Source organism: Colletes gigas, unplaced genomic scaffold (genome assembly GCF_013123115.1).
Source record: "Colletes gigas isolate AHSC1104 unplaced genomic scaffold, ASM1312311v1 Colletes_gigas_Sc00011, whole genome shotgun sequence".
Lineage (NCBI taxonomy): Eukaryota > Metazoa > Arthropoda > Insecta > Hymenoptera > Colletidae > Colletes > Colletes gigas.
In genome coordinates this window covers 1122340-1128561 of record NW_025106640.1, presented here as the reverse complement: position 1 = coordinate 1128561, position 6222 = coordinate 1122340, and the positions used below count along the sequence as shown (strand labels likewise).

The 6222-nt window shown below is 40.1% G+C and overlaps 1 protein-coding gene across 1 annotated transcript in view; it reads left to right on the top strand.

The window, feature by feature from the left end:
• The first annotated feature begins 428 nt into the window (after positions 1 to 428).
• LOC122398513 (ras GTPase-activating protein raskol) overlaps positions 429 to 6222 on the top strand; it is a 190878-nt gene continuing 185084 nt past the window's right edge. The window contains exon 1 of the mRNA XM_043398448.1: positions 429 to 612. The gene's annotated coding sequence lies outside the window, so the exon portion shown is untranslated. The remainder of the gene's footprint in view (positions 613 to 6222) is intronic.

Genomic DNA, 6222 nt, shown 5'->3' with positions numbered 1-6222 from the left:
GTCGAATTTTATTCGGAATTAATAAGCTACCGATCGTATCGAGTGATTAATGAGCACCGTAGAGGTAGATAAATTTATCTCGGTAATAGTGTAACTGGTTGCTTAAAACATCGCTCGGTACACAATTTTTATCTACGTGGGAACGCGGCTGTAATTTGATTAACGAAACGCGCTTGATAAAGCTGCTCGAAACGTCGCTCGAAACGTAGTCGATCGGCTCGAAGATAAGTAGAAACGTGCGTATTATTTGGATGCTTGGTACCCTTTCTGGTTCCCCGAAAATACGTCAGAAATCAGCTGATCTGTATTCGCGATAACCGTCATCGCTACGCGAGCGCCGCGGCCGCAGTCGCGGTGGCGATACGAACTAGTTTCCCACCTCCTACGTTCGCAGGGATTCCTTCGTGCAGTCCAGTTCCGATGTTCCTGCGCGACGGTACGAAACGATCGAGAGGTACTTCGTGCGCGAACCGTGATCGTGGTTGTCGTGCGCGGACCGTTTCTTTCTCGCGCGTGAAACGACCAGCGTGTCGCGTGTTGAAAACCAGTGGAAAAGTGCATCGAACGGGCCACGCCAGACGGCTGTCGCGCGCTGAATAAAAGAAACAACCGGTAAGGTATCCCACGCGTGGCAAAACCCGACACTAGTCGGTTCAAATCGAAACGGTGACAATCGGGTTCCGACCAGTCGAAAGAATCTAACATACACCACGAGGAATGCCCCCGAATATTCATCGACGAATAAACATTACTATTTGTGAGTTTAAATATACGATACAACAATAAAACATAGGTTACAAACTCGATTGTACGTGGCGTGTGAAGTTGAATTTCGATTCTTGGAATTGGTTATCTTTCGTTGGTAGCTTTTATCTAGATAATCTCTCCGACCAACAAAGTGCGTTTCCACGAGAGTAAACAGCGCACGTAATACGGTATTCCGAGCAACGGTGAAATAACCATTACCAAACATTCTGATCGTCGCGTCTGAATTATATCCGGGGGCATTCTCTCCCCGTTCCCCGGTGTATCTAAGCGTAGATTAGGCAGATTAGATTTCGTGGGTGCCCGGTGTTGCGACAGTGGCTTGTTTACGCGGCCGATCGCCCGCGGGGGAGGGGAACGGAGAATAAGGGAGAAGGTGCAAGAGAGTCGCTGCGGTGGAAACGGACAAAAGGGATTCGAACGTGTGTCCCCGTGAGTGTGTGTGCGTCGGTTTGACACGAAGATGCTCGACGATGGCTTTGCGATTCGCTTCGTGCACGGCTGAATTTTTGGCTGAATTTTCGTGCTCGATAACGAAAGTAAGTTTCTTCGTGCCGTTAAAAACCGGTAAAATTTATATCTGGATGAAGACATTATTATTTAGAAAACATGTCCTCTAGGGTTACTATTTCGAATAAATAATAAATTTCTTCGTTTCTAAAATAATGGATAAATTACTTTGATACTCAAGGCATAAATAAACAATATTAATTATAGAATGAAACTCGGTCCTGTTATGGGCAGAATTCTTGTCCAGATAAAATTTAACTCTTCGACTATAAACATTGGTCTTGTTAGGTATTTATTCCAATGTATTTTATTTCGCGTGCAGCTACAGAGGACGCTCGCGTGTTGTGACGCGTTACGTGACATTGTTTTTCCTACTGTTTGAATCGCGAAACGACAAGGCTCTGGGTGTACAATAATATTACGCGAGTACGATGTTTACGTGATTTGTGCTTGGAATTGTAAAATTGGCACTGTTTTGGCTGTTACTAGGGTTTCTCTAGACATTACGTTCATTCGATATTCGCTATCGTTCGAACAGATCAGCCTTGGATTATTGTAGGAAACTTGTATAAAAGAATTTTTAGTAAAGTCGCCTCGATAATAGACATTTAGATATGGATATATTCTATTTCATTTTGCACCGATGAATTCAATGGAGAACATCTGAAAACACAGCTAAAAACCAATGCAGTTTCGCAACATGGAATAATATTTTTTTATTATTTTTGAACGGAACAAATGAAATCGCAAAACTGATACATAACGCACGGAGGTACACCGTTTCAGAGCTGGGCGAAAAAAAGTGAAAAAAATCACGTTTGATGAGGCAACATATAAAAATGTGTTTCCCCGCGATTTTTGTACCTTTTTTTAATCGATCTTCGAAATTCTATATTTCCGAGTTTTATTTATCGCAGAGGGTTTCGTTGAAAATTGATAAATATTATTTCGCGTATAAATACATCCGCAAATAATCGAACAAAATCCTTTTATTTATCAAGTGGCCACTTTAAGGTTGCAAGGTTGAAAATAAAATAATTATCGTGTCATTAGGAGCGTTTATAAAACGATGAATATAAAGTTGAAGTATTAATACCTAGGGATGAAAAACAGAAGTCTACTTTGAAATAAAGGGTTTCTTAAATGCCTCAATATTTTTATATTAATTCTGGTCGAGTATCGAGGACCAAAGGCGGCCGGTAATAATTAAATAAATAAGCGTCGTCGGTAAAAAGACACGCATAACCGTTAAGGACAACCATAAAGGAAAAGTAACTGTTTTTCAACTGTCTTGTAATAACAAAGTACGGCGATCGATGTCGGTAAAATCAATATGCCCGACGAGTAAAACCGTTAACGATCGATCGATCGTTCGCGGCGCGGTGTCCCCCTCGGCAAGAAATCGCCAGCTGGCACGAAAAATCGATCGAGCCCCTAAAACAAGCGCGCCAAGACGATCTCATTCGGTGACCAAATACGGGAAGGGGACGAAACGATAGAGTATAACTGGTTTTCACTTTCATACGCCGAACGACGGAACGCACGGGCAGAAAATATGGTCGCCCTAGTCCGGTGGTTGAAAGATCGTCCGGCAAAAAAGTCAAGGTTTCTTTGCGGTATACGTGACTCCCGTGCACTCACGTACAATCCTCTGACCGGTAAATTCTCGACCTATCGAGAATCACGCGACTGTATCCGTTTCGAACGCGATTTTTACCGACGAACGGTAGAAGCGTTTCGCCGATTTCACGCGAAAATATTCGAAACGATATCCGTCAGCTTTTGGAAGACAATAAATACGCTCGAACGTTAGAATGATCGTGATTTCCTTTGGAAAACGCTGTGAAACTTTCTCAAGCTTTGTAAATCGAATTAAAAAGAATGGAATAGTTTGTTACAAATTGACTTTTTTGTACTTTGAACCACCAGTGGCGTAAGATGGTGGTTATGGAGATTCTTGTTCGGAATATTTTTCGTTGGTGCATCGAGTAGCTTTAAAAATCACGATTCTGGCGCGTAGCTCTCGCCACGTACATCCGGCGAACAAATTAACTGGTTCAGGAAGAGGGACTTATCGCTGTCTAGCAGATAAAAGGATATCGCTCTCGAGCAACCTTGCACCTGTTTGCACCGTGCACGATTAGGCGGTTTGGCGAAAGAAAGCGTTTTGTAGGGCTCCCGACGTTGGACGTGTCTGTTGGTTTTGTTGTTGCACGTGTGCGCGGAACTGTTCCTCCGGGAGACCTACTTTGCTCCATATATCCGACAAGCAATTTATCATTCGTCGAAGCTATCATAGCCCCGGGGATATCGATGCTCCTCTCCTGCCTCGGCTATTTAAGGCGCGACATTTTTTTTCCACGTCACCCGCTGCAAAGAGGCAGGCCAAGTTGCGTGTAAAGAGACCAAAATGGCGCCATTGTTAAGAAAACACTCGTGCTTCATCTCCCGTATTTAGGACGAAATTCAAAATAATTTCTTAATAACATCCTTGTATGTTTCTGCATAAAATAAAATCTTCTTCATGGTTCGTCGATCTGAAAATATTATCTTTTTTTCAAATAATTTTGGAGAATATTTTCAGATCGACAAACCATTAAGAAAATAATTTCATTTTAGGACGAAATTCAAAATAATTTCTTAGTAACATCCTTATATGTTTCTACATAAAATAAAATTATCTTCTTAATGGTTCGTCGATCTAAAAATATTATTTATTTTTCAAATAATTTTGGAGAATATTTTCAGATCGGACAAGCCATTAATAAAATAATTTTACTTTATTATTCATTTTTTTTTAAATAATCTTAGAGAAAATAAATAATGCAATATCTTCAGATAACTATCCTAATAATTAACTTTTCTTATATATACGAAAGTAGAAATGTAAATTTGCAAAAATTAAAAAATTTGTAATTTTGAATATTAATCCCTTAAAATAGAATATCGAAACGAGCAGTGGAAAAGTATGTTATCTGTCCCGTCTGTAGTAAAGGGTTAACGTTAATGTTTGATTTGATTAAGAATCCTTTTAGCGTTGTCCTAGTATAATTGGGTTTCGCTCCGCTCTAATTTGAATTCCTCCCCCTTTTTCTTTTAATTGAAATTGTTTCGCGTTGTGCCGTCCAGGTCGGAAATAGACCGGGGCAGTTTCGTTTCGCATAGCGGAGTGTCGTTGCTCCATTTCGAGAGTCGCGTTACCGTCGTTTCACCGATGCGTGATTAATCCACTGGAGAATCTGATTACAAGGTACGTTAGGTGAGATAAGTTCGTGGAATTGTTTTCTGTTTGTGCAACGGGAATAAACGTATCAGCTGATTCCACTCGTACACGTGCGATCGGCTGAACCAGAGAGGTTTGGCAAACTTCTGAACCGTGGATCGTTGCAATTATTTGTTATCAAATGCTTGGTACGGCGTACCAGACCTCGCTTGTTCGTCGACTATCGCGAACTATGGACAATAAATCTAGGAATTTAGGATTAGATATGCAAAAATATGGAAACAAATGAATTTTAAAAAATTCACTTGTTATCGTTGTTTGTAATCACTCTCTCATTTTTAGAAATTTGAATAGAATTTTCTGTTTTCCTCTTGCCTCATTCAAGATTTCACAGTTGTTAATTATGATTATAATTTCTGATAACTTTCATTGCCTAACAATGGTATACAGAAATTTGCATCTTGCATCGATGCATCAATTTCTATTCAACTTTCACGGTATAAAAAAGTTACGTGTTAAAATAAGAAATAAATGAATGAAAGAGAATTTTCAGAAATAATGTAAAAGTTAATCAATTTTAAATCTTTGGATCCAGATGAGCTTTTTCATAGAATACCCAAGTTGATTAAGAAACTTATTTTCTCGATAATTGCGTTCGAAAAAATGTAGTATAAAGATTCTTTTAAAACTTGACTTAATAAACGTGGGCAACCCTCGTACAACACAGATTTTTCATAACACTTTTTCACGGTAGTTTGACTGGAATTAACAGGGTATCCCCCCTCCCTCCAAATGCATATTAAATGCTTTCTCTCTTTTCCATCCAGCTACTAAAATAGAAAGCTGCAGTTGTTATTAAAGAGATAAATTTAAAAGTTTTACTCTCGTTTAACGGTAGTTTGAAAACTAATTCTGCTGACGTTTACCTTAAACTCGGAAGTTTCGTTGCAAAGAGCTCGCGGACGAGAATATGATTAAAATTCTGATTTTTCCAAGATGGAACATAAATGTAACGTTGAAGAGGAACGAAATTGTAATGGAGTTATTGTTTCGTTCGACCAATAATCTTTCGAGAATCGTACAGCGTCGGTTCCTACGTAACAAGGTGTTGTACGAGGGTAACCCACATCAATCGTGCCAACAAACTCGGGTCATTCTTCCAACACGAAAGGTCAGTTTGGCCATTGGCGACGCGATCGACGCAATCACAATCGATTCGTTGCGTATCGTGGCCCCCATGAATCACGATCGACTCCGTGGCCGCCCCCGCACCATCGACTTTCATTTTCGTCTGTCTCGCGGCGCGCACCGAAATAGACTCCCTTCTGCCAGGGATTCCCGGGAACCCACGAGTGCTCGGCCGAGCAAGTCATGTGGACTATCTCACACAAGTTAAATAAGGAAACTTCCTTGACTTTGAAACAAATTAAAAATTAAAAGGCTCCATAATGGCCTTTGGAAAGCTTGGACGCTCCGAGCAACGCTTCACGACCCTCTTAACGCGGTCACTACCACACGCTAACCCCTTTCGAATTGCCCAGGAAAAAGAAACTTCGTTTTTAGACAGTTGGAAACCTGTTAAAATTCAAGTGTATTTTCTTTAACATTTACTCTTGGGAATTAATTTTTAACGTTTTAGTTAACAGTTAATATGTTAAATCCAAATTGTATGGTAGTTGTTTGCATTTATTTCAAGAAGATTTTAACCCTCCAACAAGGGTCCA